At 37.1% G+C, this 19,897-nt stretch overlaps 1 pseudogene; it reads right to left on the bottom strand.

Moving 5' to 3' along the window:
* Nucleotides 1–11,430: 11,430 nt before the first annotated feature.
* Nucleotides 11,431–12,593, bottom strand: LOC132418410 (SH3 domain-binding protein 5 pseudogene; annotated as a pseudogene).
* Between the last annotated feature and the right edge of the window lie 7,304 nt (nt 12,594–19,897).

Below are 19,897 nucleotides of genomic sequence, written 5' to 3'. Positions count from 1 at the left end.
GGCTGGATTCCGAGTTGATGCTAAGATTATGTGAGGTGAAACAAGAAGTGCCTAATACTATTATGCTCTCCACTAAGTCCAATTATTCTTGAAGTCGGTGGCCAGTCACAATATCTATACAAGACTTGATACAGGAACATTATTGGAAGAAGCTACACTCTGCTTGTTGTTACTGATTTTGAGGATATAGTTAATATCTACTCCCCCCTGCTTTACACATTCTAGATTTTTCTCATCCATGACCAACATTTCAACAAGTCTAATTTTCTTGTCTGGAGTATGGTGGCAGCCAAGACATTTATTCCTGAGGTGTCTGAGACATTAGTTTCTTCATCTTTGTTGGGTCATGTTTGCTGTAATTACCTATTATGAATTTTTTTTCCTTTATATTAATCACCATGTAAAGAAATGAATAAGTGAATCACACTCTACACTACTATCAAAAGTGAATAAGAGGGTACATTTCCCAAACTCATCAATAATAGAAATTGTTAGTAAAAACAAAATTGCCTATATCATAGATGAAAAATAGGATCTTGTTGCTTTAATTTTATTATTTGATTTCTATAGAATTAAACATATTTTTATATAGTTCTTGTCCTTTTCATTTAAAAAATTTTGAAAACCATATTCTTCTCCTTTTCCTATTATTCTGTTGTACATTTATCTAATTTGTGTTGATGTTTAAACCCCCAAATGTGAATGACCCTTGACAAACAGATTTGGGACAATGGCAGTTTTCTAGTGCCTTTCAAATTGTACTGGGTAGGTTGTTACTTATTTCCCTCCACCAGTTGTAAAATACAATGTTAAAACAAAGAATTCTCAACCATCAAACTTTAGTTTAAAACACAGGATTATGGTGAGTAGAGCCCTCTTTCTATAAAAACTAAAAGGAGTGCATTTTTAAAGTGTCTACTATATTGATATTTCTGGAGTAAAGTGTCATTAATTACTTGAAAATATTTTCTGGTTCTGCTTAGATAATAGAATCAAAGTATTTGAATGAGATATGTTCATGCATATTACTCTAATTTTCCTCACTATTTATTACCAAGGTAGGATATCAATTGTGTTTGCAGGTTTATCGTCTTTTTCAGCACCATTTACATTATGTGGGCTTCTTTAAAATTCATATCATGGAACAAATTTCATTTTCTGCTCAAGAGCGCTGTTTAATTTACATTCAATGTGTTCTGTTGTTTGGGATTTAGGCTCTTTCAGAAAATAGTTTCAACAGAACACTTCCTGAGGCAGGAATTCTAAGTTGCAGAATGTCATTGAAAAAATTTAGACAAGTACCTGTTCATTAATTACGCCCAGTATGTAAATTAGCTTTTGAGTAGAAGTTACAGAAAGGCAAATTTTGGTTCAAAACAAAGAGAATAGTTTAATAATTTTAACTGCTTAAAAATGGAGAATACTACCTCAAAGTTAGTGAGTTCTCAATCACTATCAGTGTTAAATGTCCAGGACACAATTGTTTTAGAGGGAGATCATGCTTGGAGTAAGAGGTTCACCTAAACTTATGTCTGTATAAGGATGGACTAGGCTCTACTGCATTAACAGACAACCCTAAAATAGGCTTAGGACAACAAAAGTTTCTCACATGCTTAAAGTCCAAGGAAGGTCAGTGGGGGTGTGCAGTTGGCCCTGCCCATCATTGTTACTTAAGGACTCTGGTTGTTGGAGGCGTCATCTTGGCATGAGCTTCCATTATCATCAGAGCACCAGAATGGGAAAATGGTGAATCACACAATATGTCTTAAAGCTTCCCCTATAAGTGACACTCCATTTTGTTGGCCAAATAAAAACACATTGCCTAACTTCAGCAGAAGCTGAGAGTGCCATCCTACCATGATGCTACAGAGAAAACTAGATTTGTGAACAGCACTAGGAGCAAACATAGTGTCCAAATATCTTTATTTTTGGAACAGTTTTGCTTCCAGATATCAGAAAGCCAATACAAGAATATAGACAGAGACTTGACTTCTCTGCATTTGGTGTCTCTATGAAAGGGTTTCATGGAAGCAAACATGTGAGTATAACCAAAAAATTAATGAATGTTTTCTGTATACTAAATACCATATTTGGAAGAATATTGTCTCTTTCAAGAATGAATGGAGAGAAAAGAACCATATATAGAAACTTTGAAAAATCAATACTACAGGACAAGTTAAAGAGAAGACTCAGATATAAACTACTAGCAAATCCAGTTATGATATTTCAAAGAATACTTTATCTCTTCTTATGTAGTAGAAGAACTCATGAAGTCTATATAATAAGAGTAGAACATAAAACGCTAGAATATACTGACATGAAAAACAACAGAGGGGTTAGAGTAATTAATGGACAGGAATGGAGCCCTGGCCACCTTGAAGAGAATCATTCAACGTATTTCTCTAATCTGTCTACTTATTTTCATACTATCACCATTCAAGTCCAAGTCACCATAGTCCCTCATTTGAACTATTTCAGTAGTCTCCTGATTGGTTGCCCTGCCATCTCTTTTACTACCCCAACTAATCTTATTTCCAAAATGCAAGCATACTGATATTTTTAAAATATAAATATTATTTTTTCACTCCTTTCTTAACACACTTCAAGGCTTCAAACTGCATGAGAAAACACAGACAAACACACAATCTTTACCATAGCCTACAAGGGACTAAATGATCTTGCCTTTATCTACATTTCCAAACCCATCCCATGCCAATGGGAGGTATACTCATTCCACCAAGTCGAACGATGCGGTTTTAGAGGAGAATAATATGTATTCTCTGGAGGAGATATCTTGAAGATGAAGGTGCTCATACCTGATTCATGTCTGAAAAATCCAAAGCAGAAAGACTAGATGTGACTTGTAGGGTAGAAGAACAAAAATACACGGCTATTTGGAAATAGCTCACACCTTTGGGGATTGGCTTCTATAACTAGGTGTGTGCTTCTCATGTTTCCCATAAGGTAACTGTGGATCCCACAGAAGGAGCTCAGCTTGGTCATCCTGTAAAATACCTGTAGGGGCAAAGTGACTCAAAAATGTAAAGGTACTATGTGTTTTTCCTCTCTCTGGCTGCTTTTACAATTAAGAAAAAAATCTCTAGGTTTCAGCAGGTTTTCTATGCTGAACCTACATGTAGTTTTCTTTGTATTTATCCTGCTTGAGGTAGCACATCCTGAATCTGTAAGTTGGTATTACCTCTCAATTTTGGAAATTCTTAGGCATTGTCTCTACAAGTGTGGCTTCTGCCTCATTTTCTGATTGTTCTCCTTGTGATGCCAGTTACATGTATGTCAGAATTCTTCCCCATGTCTTGTATGTTTCTTGTGCTCTTTTCTGTTATTTGCCTCTCAGTGTTTCAGTATAGTTTCTCCTCAATCCTCACATATATTTTGTTTCTTCTCTCTTAATCTCTAATATGCTATTAAACCCATCCATTGATTCTTATTTTTAATCATTTTCTCATTCTAGAATTTCTATTTGATTATTTTTTTCAGTTTCTAGTTCTCTGCTGAATTCTTCACCTTGCCACTAAATTTCTTACACTGTTAAAGAAGAACTACAATATCCAGATTTTGCATGTTTGTTTATATAGTTGATTTTTCTTAGTTTTTAGTCAATTTTGTTAGTTTTTGCATACTTTATTATTTTAAATTGAGTGCTGTTTATCGTGTATGACAAAATAGTTGAGATTATTTGAAGCTTTGGAAATTGTTATGTTCTAGGGACAATTTAATTTTGCTTCTGGCATGCAGTTAAACTAAGGGCAGATTATTTTATACCAATCAGGAATTTATCTGATTTAAAGTTGGCTTTAGGTTTTGTGAGGGCTGGTCTATTTCAAGTTCACCCTTACTCTCAGTATATAACCCTTCAGAATCCCAACTTAAAGCCTTAGATGTTTACCGGAGTTCCTCCTCCTTCTTAGGTTTCAAATTCCAATTTCTTTTCCTCCAGATCTGACATATTGCGAATAGTTCTCTTACATTTTCAGTCTCTCATTCACTGCATGTGAATGGACAAATGCTTTGAGAGGAAAAGTGATGCCAAATCAGTCTCACCCTCTTGGTTTCCCTTTTGTTAGAGATCTTGTCTTCACAAGTGCATATCATCTTGGTAGGTTTCATTGCATTCAAACAAATGTTATTTCACATGTTATCCAGATTTTCTAGTTTTCTCAGGAGTATTATTGGTCTAAAACCAAGTAGCCCACCATTGCTTGAAGTGGTGCAATTGCTATAAAACTTCTATATCTAATATTCCAGTTGATTCAATAATTAAAACTTACCTTTGCCATAGACTGAATATTTGTATCTCCCCCCATATCCAGATTTCACACATTTGTTTATATAGTCAATTTTTCTTAGTTTTTAGTCAATTTTGTTACTTTTTGCATGCTTTATTTATTTATTTATTTTTAACATCTTTATTGGAGTATAATTGCTTTACAATGGTGTGTTACTTTCTGCTTTATAACAAACTGAATCAGCTATACATATACATATGTTCCCATATCTCTTCCCTCTTGCACCTCCCTCCCTCCCATCCTCCCTATCCTACCCCTCTAGGTGGTCACAAACCACCAAGCTGATCTCCCTGTGCTATGCGGCTGCTTCCCACTAGCTATCTATTTTACGTTTGGTAGTGTATATATGTCCATGCCACTGTCTCACTTTGTCACAGCTTACCCTTCCCCCTCCGCATATCCTCAAGTCCATTCTCTAGTAGGTCTGTGTCTTTATTGCTGTCTTACCCCTAGGTTCTTCATGACCTTTTTTTTTTCCTTAGATTCCATATATATGTGTTAGCATACGGTATTTGTTTTTCTCTTTCTGACTTACTTCACTCTGTATGACAGACTCTAGGTCCATCCACCTCCCTACAAATAACTCAATTTCTTTTCTTTTTATGGCTTAGTAATATTCCATTGTATTTTTTTAAATTGAATGTTGAAATCCTAACCTCCAACATGATCGTATTATGAGGTGGGGCCTTTGGGAGGTAATTAGGTCATGAAGAAGGAGTCTTCAATAATGGGATTAGTACCCTTTTAAAACAGACCTCAGAGAGCTCCCTTGCCCTTTCTGCCCTGTGAAAACAAAACAAAAAGATGGCCATCCTTGAACCAAGAAGTGGGTCCTTACCCGACACCAGATCTGCTGGTGACGTGATCTTGGACTTCCCAGCCTGTAGGACTGTGAGAAAGAAATTTCTGTTGTTTGTAAGCCACACAGTCTATAGTACTCTGTTATAGCAGCCTGAATGAACTGAGACATTCTTGGTACTAATTATAAATATTTGCGTAACACATGTAAGAAAAAACAATTTATTTTAATATTTAAAGTTATGCAATCACTTTGGCATATAAAGTTCCACTCAAAATTAATTGCCATAATTATCTGTTGTAGAGTAATGCAACCCCAGATATCCTCAGAAATCTGTGCTGTAGACAGAAACATTAATTTGCTTTTAGCTACTAAACTGTGAATAACAGATCTTATTCATAAATTATGGCCACTAAAAGTAATACTATTTTTGTTTTTTTCTGCCACTCTGAAAATCATTTCAAATGGCTTTGGTAGTTTGTGCTTCCTTAAATTAAGGTATCTTCCTTGGCTATCACTATTTAAATACCTAGGGGTTATTTATTTACTGGTTGATTTACTGATACATTTAATCATTCAAATGTTTATTGACCCTCAACTTTGCATTATGTGCATTGCTAGGATGCTGTGTATACAGTCGAGAGTGAAACAGGCAAAGAACTAAAATGCAATAAAGTTAAAGCCATAATTGAGAAATGTGCATATTGTAAAAGGAGCAAAGAAAAAGAGACTAACTCTGCCTGGGCAAGTCAACAAAAGATTCACAGAGTATTGCTAGCCTTTGAACTGAGCCTTGAAAAATCATTAGGAGTTTTCAAGTCTGATGAGTCCTATGGGCTCACATAAAGTGGTTGCTAAGTCATTCCATGAGAGATCTTGAAATGATTATTAGCAGCTTAGCATGTGAAAAGGGCCCAAAGCTGGAGAAAGACTAACACTGAAGAATTCCACTCAATTCTGCATGACTAGAACTTGAGGGTTGGATAGTGATGGGGGCAGTTAGCAGAAAAATGGTGAGAAATAAGACGAGAGAGAAAAACTTGAGTATGATGGGTGTTAAAGGCCATGGTAGCAAGTTTGGCCTTCATTTTGTAGGAAGCGGATAGCCATTTAAATGTTTTAAACTGAATTCTGGTTGCATCATAGAGAATGGTTTGGAAAGGGACAAGACTTGGAGGCATGGAAGCCAGGAAGCCAGGAGACTATTGCAGTGATCTAGGTGAGAGCCAGGGAGGAGGAATGGAGAGGGGAGATAATGAGCTCACTACTATCTGTGTTACATATTACCTCTGCTTCTAGCCATACTCCTTCTTCTTTTCTCATTCATAACTATAATCCATGAGGCTACTCCCTTTCCAATAATTTATTTTATTATTTTTAATATTTAACTGGCAATCATATTTCTATTTCACTCTCAAAGTAATTCCTATCACAATACTTCTTTTCAAATACCCAACTTCACTGAAATAAGATTCTTGTTTATATTTTGCTAAATTTTAAATATTTTAACTATCTAACTTTAAATAATGTTCAGTCACATTGAACAACACAGATTTTATAAAGAATTTTATGAAGTGGATGCCTCACAAATATATTCCAACTATGGTGAGGCTTAATTTTATCAATATATTTTTAGTCCTGCAATATGAATACAATTAGTTTTTCTCTCTCTCAGTCACACATATATTTCACATAGAGGATATTCCAAAGTCATCTTACAATATGAACCATAGAAATAAATTAATTTGATGGAAGAATCAGATTGTACTCAAAAGAGAAACAATAAATGACACAAAGAAGGGGGAAAAAAGCTTTCATTTTTTAATAATGTCATTTATCAACTCATTAATTATATTAATAACTTAAATTTGTAAGAGACTACAATTTTAAATGGTTTCACGTTCATTTTCCAATTTTAATTAAAAGAAGAACAGTTGTAAAAATGTAGTTAATAATGTGACATTATGGGTCTTAATGTGGAGTTAATATCCATTATTTTCAGGATTCTTTAATTTTTTTAATTATTAGAGTGACACTTGCTGAGTACCTACTATGTGTTTATGTTTATTTTAAATGCACTGGTAAACAGTAATGGATTTATACAAAGTCCTCTCCTTAATTATCTTATAATTCTATTTTCCCACTGGGGAAATACAAATGGTTGAATAAACATATCATTTAGTGTTAGCAAGGACAATAGTGTGAATATCTAGAGACATACTTTTTATTAAGTTTGGGATTTTGAGTCTAGAAAAGGTCTAGATTTATATTATAGCTTTTCATTTCTAAGCAATGCCTTGAAAAAATAATCCTCCACAATTTTAAGGGAACTGCTTTAATTTTAGTGTATAATATTGTCAAGAGAGAGTTTTACTATATTACATTATATACGACAATGTATTTTATTTCTAAACTAATAACATTCTAAACTAATAACACTAAACATTATGCTTAGTGGAAATATTAGCTTTCATATTGCAGACAGAACTTGTTCTGTTCAGGAACTGATTAACCAGGTATGGTTTTCTTATGAACTTTTATTGCCTTAATTCTAGCCATATTCCTAATTCTTATTAATTCTACTACCAGATGGATGAAAAAGAGAAAAGTTTTAAGAAGTCGGTTGTATTGCATGCCTTTCCAATTTTTTCTTATATTTTTACTCTAAACAATGCATATTCCAGTGAGGAGTGAAAGGATTTGTGAGCATATGGGTCCTCATCTGCTGCCACCTGTGAAAATCTGCATTAATCTTTAAATTCTTTCCCTGTTTCCCGAAAAACATTGACAAAGTTAATCATACACAAAGTTAATTAGAATTTAGTTCTACTAAAATATCTCATCATCTTCAGCAATTCTCTGTACCGCCGGAAGATGCAGTTTAGACAGAATGACTGCACTGATGCTTATCGAAGTAATTGAAAAATGGGAGGGGGTTATTTTAAATTTAATCATTTTTAAGCTCCAACTGTGGAGTATGTTATGAATTGAATTGTGTAACACAACAAGATATGCTGAAGCTGTAACCTCCAGTACCTATGAATGTGACCTTATTTGGAAATAGGGTCTTTGCAGATATAATCAAGTAAATATTCAATCATTAGGGTGGGCCCTATCAATATGACTGGTGTCTTTATAAGAAGAAGAGGGGAGACACAGACATAGACATACAGGGAGAATGCTATATGAAGATAGAGACAGTAATGGGAGTGATAGAGCTGAAAGACAAGGGTTTTCAGGACCCGTGGATTGCTGGCCACGAGCAGAAGGCAAGGAAGGATTCTACCCAGAGTACCAGAGGGAGCATGGCCCTGTTGACAGCTTAATTTCAGGCTTACAGCTTCCAGAAGGGTAAGAGGATAAATTTCTGTTGCTTTAAGCCATCTGGTTTGTGTTCTTTGTTAAAATAGCCACACAAAACTAATATAGAGCGTAAGCACATTATTTTCTTCAAGAGAATACAGAGCATACAGGCATGTAACTCCAAGTTTACAGGGTTGGATGGGGCCAAGAGGTAGGTGCTTAATAGTGGTCAGTAACTCTGTGCTTCTAAGACATAGTCTGGTTCAAGTAAAGGAATGATTGTTGTTTTCTAATTAGCTGCAAGGAGGTGGATGCTCCTTTTTTTCCTGACTCACTTTTTTTTAAGTAAAGTTTTCACTTTAAGATAATTGTAGATTCACATCAATCAAAACTTTTGGATACTACTGTATTTCCCTGGATTTCATAAAGTAAGAGATCAAAGAGTTAAGCAAAAAGATAAATCTGATCTCATTATGTGAGACTCTTAAATTTAAAATAATGATTAAAGAGGAGTGAATGTTATCACAAATGGAGTTATGACTGATTATGAATAATAATATGAAGGAAGAAAAAAGCACCCAAAGCAATCACTGAAACTGTAAATGAAGCTTTCTCTTGAACCTAGATTTGTAAAGTGCCATGATTGTATCAAAGAAGACTTTGAGAAGAGTTTTTAGGCAGGTGATGGCCAAAATGAACTGAATTTGGGGAAAAGGATATAATATTGATGGGTGACAAGAAGATCTTATTGTTAAAGCTCTCTTCTGCTCTTTCAACACTAATCATCATTGAAGAGGATTTTAAAATGTCACTAAAAGTAATTGAAAGAAATGTGTGTATAAGGTGAGAAAGGATTTACCTGCTCTGAACAAATCTGTCAGTGAAATCACCAAACTTCACTTTTTATCAGGAATCATGGGGAAATATATAGATGTTGCCAACTTTTAGAGTATAATTGATTAAAGCAGTGATATTTAGCCTAGAACATAAAAAGAAGGCATAACAGTTTTTAAAAACCTTGGAATTTGGGATGACATCAGAAAATGGCAGAGTAGGAAGCTCCAGGCTCTTGTTCTCCCACAGAAATAATTATTTAAAAAAAAAAACTAAGTACTGGCTAAAATAACTTCATAGGAGTCCTAAAAAATAAATGATGATCAGATATATGATATATGATTTCATATGATATCAGATAAATGATTTACAAATGTTGTCTTTTCACTATTATAATGTCATTTGATGCACAAAAGCTTTTAATTTTAATGAAGTCTAGTTTATTTCTTTTACTGATTGCATGTGCTTTAAGTGTCTTTGTCACCTATAGCAACAATAAATTTTAAAGTGCAATTTCTAGTCACATTATCACCAATCTTCACGCTAGAGGCTTATTTACCTAAGTTCCTATTACTTAATACATCATACCCAGCCTTCAACAAAAAATTACAAAGCATATTGAGAGGCAAGTAAAAAACATGGTCTGAAGAGGCAAAGCAACATCAGAAGTAGATTCAGATAGGGCAGAGACATTGAAATTATCATACTGAGAATTTTAAATACTTATGATTAAAATGTTAATGGCTGTAATGGAAAAAATAGAAAGCATGAAAGAACAGATGGATAATGTAAGCAGAGACATATAAAATCTAAGAGAGAATCCATAGGAAATGCCATAAATCAAAAACACTGTAACAGAAATGAATAATGCCTTTGTTGAGCTCATCAGGAGACTGGAAATAGCTGAGGAAATAATCAGTGTGCTTTAAGATATGTCAATAGAAATTTCCTAAACTGAAATACAAATAAAAAAATAATTGAGAAACAGAACATCCAAGACATATGGAACAACTTTAAAAGATATGACATATGCATAATTAGAATGCCAAAATGAGAAGAGAGAATATAGCAGAGGAAGTATTTGACATAATTGTAACTAAAATTAATGATAGACACCAAACTGAAGACCAAGAAGTCTCAGAGAACACCAAGAAGAACAAATACCAAAAGTACCAGACATAGATATATCTTATTCAAAACTCAGAAAAGCAAATACAAAGAGAACAACTTGAAAGAGGTTGGCTGGGGTGAGGGTGAGGAGGAGACATGATATTTCTATAGAGAAAAGAATTACAGAAGCCTTCTCATTAGAGACCAGGAAAGCAAGAAGAGAGAGTACAATAAAATATTTAAAGTATTGAAAGAAATAAACTACTAAACAAGAATTCAATATCCTAGTTCTGTGGAAAATGCCAATGGTAATTTGATAGGCATTGCATTGAATCTGTAGATTGCCTTGGGTAGTATACTCATTTTAACAATATTGATTCTTCCAATCCAAGAACGAGTTATATCTTGCTATCTGTTTGTGTCATCTTCTATTTCTTTCATCAGTGTCTCATAGCTCTCAATGTCACTGAAACTTCATTAGTGCAGTTTAGAGGAAATGCTTAAGATTTGGCATACAGTAAGTCCCCTACATATGATCCTTCAAGTTGCGAACTTTCAAAGATGAGAATGTGCGTTTGCATGTCCAGTCACCTAAGTTAGTTCACGTGTCTGGCGTACATTGTCATGTGCATGCATCCTCTACAAGTGGTTGTGGTTTTGTGTACTTTACAGTACTGTATAGAGTACAGTAGTATCTTTATTTCAAGCCCAGGATGTCTGGAAGCAAGCGTAAAAGCAGCAGTGATATAGCTGGTACTGTACTGTACTTTTCAAGATACTGTAGTGTAAAGATTAAAAATGTTCTCTTTATTTTTTGTGTTTGTTTTTTATGTATTATTTGTGTGAAAAGTCTAAATCTATTACAGTACAGTACTACATAGCCAATTGTGTTAGTTGGGTACCTAGGCTCACTTTATCGGACTTATGAACAAATTGGACTTACAAACTGTGCTCTTGGAAGGGAACTGGTTGGTATGTAGGGGACTTACATACATATTAAGTGATAAGAGGCACAATGTTTTCCATACAGTTTCATGTATAAATATCAATATGCACTTGGGCCAGAGCTGTGATGGATCAGCCGATATGCACCATTTTTTTGTCAGGGATGATACCGTCTCTGCCCTTTGAGCACTGGAGGGACAGTTGCCCCATGCATTTCATCCTCCAAGGCACTGCCCTCGCGGGGAGGGGCTGCTTTGGATCTTGCCATGGCACTGCTCGCTGACGTCCCGGTTGTTGGCTTTGTCACTCATTTTATTTCCTGCCCCTTTTGCCCTGTCATCTCACTCTACCTCACACTTGGGGAAAGAGGTCCTGCTGCATTCGCCCAGCACCGGGAACATCATCACGAACTCTGACGGACACGGGGCCAGGCAGGTCCAGGCTGCCGGACCTCACAGCCGTGGGGATCTGGTCAGTGGTCGGGTATCTCAGACTGGGTCCTGAGCTGAAGCTGGACACAGACTGGGTTTCCGAGTCATTTTCAGACACAGAGGTGCTACATTTGTCATCTTGAGAAGCCTCGGAGGCCACAGAAATGGCATCCAGCTCGGGCTTGCGCCCCGACAGGTTCTCTGTGGTCGCGCTGCCACCTTTGGCCCTGATGCCACGGCTGCGAGGCCCTAGTCGCACTGGCATGCTGCTGCTCGTGCATCATGTCCGAGATCGTCTCCAGGTTCCTCAGGGCCATCTTGTATTTGCCCTTCACCATGACAGCTTGGCCTACAGGTCGTCCACTATCTTCCCGAGTTTGTCCTCCAGCTGCCACATGCGGTCCATGGCCATGTTGTACCTGGTCGCAGGCTCCTTGTGCAGTCTTGGTCAGCTCCGCCTCCATGACCCTCTGCGTGGCTGATTCAGCATCTCCTGCGAGGCCGAGTCGAACTGCCACTTGCCATCCTCCAGCAGGCACTGCTCGGCCACGGGGATAGTCTCCGTGGCGGCTCAGGAGGTCCTGCGTGGTTCTCAGAGCTTCCAGCTCAGCCAGCCTCGCCGCCCTCCACACCTCCCAGTAGGGCTTCGGATCTTCCACGGCTTTGCGAGTTTTCTTCACCAGCTTGTCCGGTTTCACCGTCGCTTCTACCAGAACAGAGCAGAACTTGTGACAGATGTCCTCAAGTTCATTTTCGCGTCTGTTGATATCATCTGTGGATTGATTGAATGTCATTAGTTCTCCCTGGATCCGGGGGTCCACCTTCCTCCTCCTCCTGCCCCAGCTCCATCCCTTCCTTCTCTTCCTCAGAGTACGAGTCCCCCTTTGGAGGGACCGCGGTGAGTGGTGGCCGTGGGCTCCGCCCCACCCGGCGCTATCAGGAGGCACTGCTGGCTTGTGTAGTTTTAAAGAACAGCAAGAACCACAGGGCCAAAAAATAGTAAGCAAAACAAGAGAGTCAGGAAAGGAAGATGGACAGACATATAAGAACGAGATTACGTAGAACTTCACAAGCCATAAAATATTTGGATTATATTCTAAATCTGAAGGGAAACCATGAATCAAGATACTCTAATTTATATTTTTTTCTTTTGCTAATACATTACTGAGGGTAAATTTATGTAGAGTGAAATACACAAATCTTAAGTGTACAGATCAATTAATATTTACAAATATATATGCCTTACTCGCAGACCAAATAAAGAACATTTCCATTACACCCAAAAAGGTCCCTCACAGATATTTCCAGTCAGTACCTTTGCCCTGCTACCCTCTACCACCATGCAGACAAATAACTATTCTAATCTCTATCACCAAAGATTGATTTTTAATGTCAACATGATACATTGACAAGCTGTAAGATATACATGATGTTTATGTCCCTACACATGCTGAATGAACTAATAAGATGCAGATGGGGCGGGAGACAAAATTATCAATATCAGGGAGAAAGCACTGCCCAAGAGATATATGAAATTCTTCCATAGCCTGATTAGAAGATGGCAAGAGTCTTGAAGTATATGAATACCTTCTTTATCTAATTTGCTCATATTAGTAATTTCTTTTCTTTACCTCACTACATTACAATCTGACTTCTTGTTTCCTGATAAATTAGTTTCAAATTTATAACAGATTGGAAATTGGACTTATTTGATATTTGGAGTTTTTCAGAAGAAAGCCACTTTATTTTACTCTGTGTAGAAATCAATGTTAGAAATAGCAATATTAGAAATATTCTATTAAATCAGATAGGATTTTGTAAATGGCAAGGCCCATCTTCGAGCTCTGAAAATTATTATTTCACAGAAATGATAGAAGCAACAAAAATCACTAATTCTTTTCTACTTAAAGATTAGCCTTACTAAAATAATGTAACTATCAGGGAAAGCATGATTCATTTGATTTAATCTCAGGTATATTAAGGGGAATTTAGAGGTTGCTAAATTGTTGCTCTAAAAGCAACAATGCTTTTAGAGCTTATTGTTGCAATTTAGTATCCCAAAGGATCTCAGAATAACCAAAGTTAATTTTCAGGAACAGCTTCTAGAGGAATTTTTTCTTGCATGATATCTTTTTTAAACTTGATTTCAGCTCACTGGGAAAAAGTAAGTGGTTCTTAATAGTGGGTGGTAATTATTAGTGAAGTTATTTAGAAATGCCTTGAAATATACAGAGAAAACATGAGCATATCAAATAAATATAGCTTTTACTTAACATCTCTATGGATGGATCCTTAGTTCTGGTTCAGTGACTTTGTGACAATAACATTTTATCCTTAATCAAAAAGAAAATTTATCTCAAAATTTCCATTTTAGGTCAGAATTAAAAGGAAAAAGCATGTAGATGGCTACTTGTATAGAACACGGTGTTGCCAGTGTCATCTTCCTTTTCCACTTGGAAGCAACAACTCATGCATGGTAATTACAGACATATCTTATTGAACAAGCCTAACAGATGAACATATTAGCTGAAGGAGGGTGAATCAAGGTCACTTTAGAATCACCTCATACAATAATCTCTTAATTTTCCAGTATTCCTTTAATATGGACTTGCTAGCAAACAACATCTACGAAACATTAAGAAATCTGAAGAGAACTCTGGACAATTTCAGATAATATATTTTATAATGCTTTATTTGTATTTTAGTGTGAAACATTTTATTACTTATAATTTATGAAAAAATTCTAAAAAGAGCACTGTTTACCCAACACACAGCATACAATATATCAAATTATGAGTACCTTTGAATCCCTTTGTGTACCCTTTGATCATACTCCTCTCTCTCCTTTCCTCTCAGAGGTAATGGCTGTTCTAAATATTATTCATACTTTCTTTGATTTTTATTTTAATTTTGCCATGTGAATATGTATCCCAAAACATTATACTCTTTTTCATGTATGTAAATTGTAGAAATAGGATCAGACTATATGTATTCTTCTGTAACTCACTTCGTTCATTCAACTTTATGAGATTCACCCACATTGAGGCATACATCTGTAGGTCTTTCAATTTCACCGCTATGTTGTTTTCCATTGTATGAATACATTTGAATTTATTTATCAGTGTTGATGTAAATTTGGATGTCTCCAGTGTTTTGTTTCTAACATCACTGCTATGCACGTTCTTCTGCATGCCGCATTGTCTTTATATGTGAGGGCGTCTCTAACGTCTATATCTAAAAGTGGAATTGTTACATAAAAAGATATGTGCATCAACTTTACTAGATAATGTTAAATATCATTTTTTCCAAAATGGTTCTAATAATTTATACTCCAACAAGCACTGCATTAGAGTTGTAGAAATTCTACATCCTCACAACTCAATAGCAATGTCAGATTTTTCATATTTGCCTAACTGGTGGGTGTGAAATGGTATGATTTCAATATACACTTTCCAGGTTATTTAATAAGTGTATGCATCTATTCATAGAACTTTATTGTCCATTTCTTTTCCCTATTCCTGAAATGCCTGTTCAAGTCTTTTGACCTTTTATCTCTATTAGATTGTTTATATCTATTTTATAGATTTGTAGAAATATTGATACTTTATCTGTCATGGATAATGAATCCTTTTTAGATACATATACTGCATCATCTTCTCCCATTAGGTGGACTGTATTTACCTTTCATTGCAATTGTATAACCACTTGGTAATTGTGAACTCTCTACCTATACTTCAGTCCATTATGTAATTACTAATGTAATTACTAAGTTTTTTTGTGTGTGTCTCTGTACTCCCTTTTTTTTTCTCCATTAGACTGCCAGAGGTTTCTAAATGTTATTGCTATATTTAAAAATTTGGCTTTGTTGATCTCTTTATTTTCTTATATCATTAATTTCTGTTCTTATTTTTGTTAACTGCTTTTGTTTAATTCAGATATATTGATCTTTTTCTAACTTTATTTTTAAACGTTTAGTTTTATTTATTTGGAAAATTGTTCTTGATAAACATGGTTAGAAGTTTGCTGATTTTGTTTTTCAACTCGGGTTCTAGTAGATTGGTGAGGTCTGTTTCATTATTTGCTCTTGTAACTGGAAGTAGATCCTCTGTCTTTTCATTTTAGGAGAAACAGTTATCTACTGTGGTCTTGAAGGGGTGTTTTTATGTGGGCGCATCCCTGTGTAGACTGTGAGTGTACAGTGTTTTTGGTACAAGGGCTGGTTTTGGTATGGTTGCCAGCCACACCTTTCCTCAGGGTGTGCTGGCCGTTATCCCCTTGGTAGGGCTGTTATTGGTGTTGTGGTGTCTAGAGTTGGGTGGGGCTTCCTCTTTGCTCTGTGGCTATCCTTGCCTTGTCAGGGGTAGGGCCTGTTCCCCAGTTGTTGGAGCAGAAGCCCTGAGGGTCAGGTTCAGTCAGGCTCCATTGCCCTTGGGTGCTTGCCCTGCCCCAAAATAGGTGATTTCTGAAGAAAGTGAGGCCTGTGTGGTCACAGAGGACCTATGCAGCACCTGTGAAGGCATCTGCAGTTCCATTCAATAGCAGCCCAAGGTTGCATCCCTTTCTCTGCTGTGTTTGTCCCAGATCTAGTACACAGCTATGATGTGAAGTAAGCTGGGGCTTGGGGTTGGGGTGTCTTGGCTGTAGGAATTGAGGTGGCTGTGCTGCTTGCTGCCTCTGTGGCAGTCTTCTCCCAGGACCTGTCTGCCCCAGATCTAGCGCTCAGCTAAAGTGTGGAGTGGGCAGAGCTGGGGTGAACTGAACTGCTGCATATTCCTGAGCACGCTGACAATGGCCATTGCTGCTCCACAGGCACCACGCCCCAGGCACTTCAGGCTGTCTTTCCATAGCGAGATTGAATCCTCTCCTAGGGCCTGTCTGCCTGAAATTCAGCCCTTAGCTTCTGCAGCCTCTTGTGGCACCACCCCATGCATGCACTGACAATGGCTTCCACAGCTCCACCCAGATCACACCTCAGATGCCCTGTTCTTTTTCTGCATAGCTAGATGGAGTCTTTGCCCAGATCTTCTGCTGGACTGTGTTGTGCAGTGAGCAGGACTGGGGTGTTTGCCTCTTTGGTTGGAAGGTGTGGTGAAGTAGCAGTCGCCAGTGCATGGCTCTCTCCACTCTGGTTGTTGGCAAGCCAGCACGTGCACACTCCTCACAAATAGTGTAGGCTTCTCCAGCCTTGCTGTCTGTCTCAGCAGATTTCCCAGCAGGCAAGAGGGCTTGTTTGCTCTGCACAGGACACCAGGACTGGAATGCCCACATTGTGTCTCAAACCGCTCTATCCCCAGGGCGAAGGTCCACCCATGCAGACCTCTTACTTACAGATCCCAACCCAATACCTTTTTTTTTTTCTATTCTACCCGTTTACATGGAGACCTTTCTTGCAGCTTTGTTTGTACAATATGAGAATTCCTCTGCCAGGTTCCAGATGTCTGTGAGAATTGCTCTACACGTAGATATATTTTTGATGTGTTTGTGGGAGGAGATGAGCTCCACGTCCTTCTGCTCCGCCATCTTGATTCCTGCCAAAAACAACTTCTTAAAATGAACTCACTGGGTTTCCAATTACTGTTCAGTCTAAATATTCTTTACTTTTGTGCCAAAGCATCGATGCATTTTATCCAGCATTTTAGCTTGTTTTCAGCAGAAAGGCTGGTCTAGGTACTTAGTTTCCCATGCCACTTTCCAACTCAGCCACTAGACCAGTAGTTTTCAAACTTTTGATGCTATCCCACAATAAGAAGTACATTTTTTTAACATCTTTATTGGGGTATAATTGCTTTACAATGGTGTGTTAGTTTCTGCTTTATAACAAAATGAATCAGTTATACATATACATAGGTTCCCATATCTCTTCCCTCTTGCGTCTCCCTCTTGCATCTCCCTCTCTCCCCCCCTCCCTATCCCACCCCTCTAGGTGGTCACAAGGCACCGAGCTGATCTTCCTGTGCTATGCGGCTGCTTCCCACTAGCTATCTACCTTACGTTTGGTAGTGTATATATGTCCATGCCTCTCTCTCACTTTGTCACAGCTTACCCTTCCCCTCCCCATATCCTCAAGTCCATGCTCTAGTAGGTCTGTGTCTTTATTCCCATCTTACCCCTAGGTTCTTCATGAACTTTTTTTTTCCCTTAGATTCCATATATATGTTAGCATATGGTATTTGTCTTTCTCTTTCTGACTTACTTCACTCTGTATGAGAGACTCTAGGTCTATCCACCTCATTACAAATAGCTCAATTTCGTTTCTTTTTATGGCTGAGTAATATTCCATTGTATATATGTGCCACATCTTCTTTATCCATTCATCTGATGATGGACACTTAGGTTGTTTCCATCTCCGGGCTATTATAAATAGAGCTGCAATGAACATTTTGGTACATGACTCTTTTTGAATTTTGGTTTTCTCAGGGTATATGCACAGTAGTGGGATTGCTGGGTCATATGCTAGTTCTATTTGTAGTTTTTTAAGGAACCTCTATACTGTTCTCCATAGTGGCTGAACCAATTCACATTCCCACCAGCAGTGCAAGAGTGTTCCCTTTTCTCCACACCCTCTCCAGCATTTATTGTTTGTAGATTTTTTGATGATGGCCATTCTGACTGGTGTGAGATGATATCTCATTGTAGTTTTGATTTGCATTTCTCTAATGATTAAAGATGTTGAGCATTCTTTCATGTGTTTGTTGGCAATATGTATATCTTCTTTAGAGAAATATCTATTTAGGTCTTCTGCCCATTTTGGGATTGGGTTGTTTGTTTTTTTTGTTATTGAGCTGCATGAGCTGCTTGCAAATTTTGGAGATTAATCCTTTGTCAGTTGCTTCATTTGCAAATATTTTCTCCCATTCTGAGGGTTGTCTTTTGGTCTTGTTTATGGTTTCCTTTGCTGTGCAGAAGCTATTAAGTTTCATTCAGTCTAATTTGTTTATTTTTGTTTTTATTTCCATTTCTCTAGGAGGTGGGTCAAAAAGGATCTTGCTGTGATTTATGTCATAGAGTGTTCTGCCTATGTTTTCCTCTAAGAATTTGATAGTTTCTGGCCTTACATTTAGGTCTTTAATCCATTTTGAGCTTATTTTTGTGTATGGTATTAGGGAGTGATCTAATCTCATACTTTTATATGTACCTGTCCAGTTTTCCCAGCACCACTTATTGAAGAGGCTGTCCTTTCTCCACTGTACATTCCTGCCTCCTTTATCAAATAAGGTGACCATGTGTGCGTGGGTTTATCTCTGTGCTTTCTATCCTGTTCCATTGATCTATATTTCTGTTTTTGTGCCAGTACCATACTGTCTTGATTACTGTAGCTTTGTTGTATAGTCTGAAGTCAGGGAGCCTGATTCCTCCAGCTCCGTTTTTCGTTCTCCAGATTGCTTTGGCTATTCGGGGTCTTTTGTGTTTCTATACAAATTGTTAAATTTTTTGTTCTAGTTCTGTGAAAAGTGCCAGTGGTAGTTTGATAGGGATTGCATTGAATCTATAGATTGCTTTGGGTAGTAGAGTCATTTTAACAATGTTGATTCTTTCAATCCAAGAACACGGTATATCTCTCCATCTATTTGTATCATCTTTAATTTCTTTCATCAGTGTCTTAGTTTTCTGCATACAGGTCTTTTGTCTCCTTAGGTAGGTTTATTCCTAGATATTTTTTTTTCTTTTTGTTGCAGTGGTTAATGAGAGAGTTTTCTTGATTTCACTTTCAGATTTTTCATCATTAGTGTATAGGACTGTCAGAGATTTCTGTGCATTAATTTTGTATCCTGCTACTTTACCAAATTCATTGATTAGCTCTAGTAGTTTTCTAGTAGCATCTTTAGGATTCTCTATGATTAGTATCATGTCATCTGCAAACAGTGACAGCATTACTTCTTCTTTTCCAATTTGGATTCCTTTTATTTCCTTTTCTTCTCCGATTGCTGTGGCTAAAACTTCCAAAGCTATGTTGAATATGAGAGATGAGAGTGGGCAACCTTGTCTTGTTCCTGCTCTTAGTGGAAATGCTTTCAGTTTTTCACCACTGAGGATGATGTTGGCTCTGGGTTTGTCATATATGGCCTTTATTATGTTGAGGAAAGTTCCCTCTATGCCTACATTCTGGAGGGTTTTTTAAATCATAAATGGGTGTTGAATTTTGTTGAAAGCTTTCTCTGCATCTATTG

This window comes from Delphinus delphis, chromosome X (assembly GCF_949987515.2).
Source record: "Delphinus delphis chromosome X, mDelDel1.2, whole genome shotgun sequence".
Taxonomy (NCBI): domain Eukaryota; kingdom Metazoa; phylum Chordata; class Mammalia; order Artiodactyla; family Delphinidae; genus Delphinus; species Delphinus delphis.
This window is presented reverse-complemented; position numbering and strand designations above follow the sequence as displayed.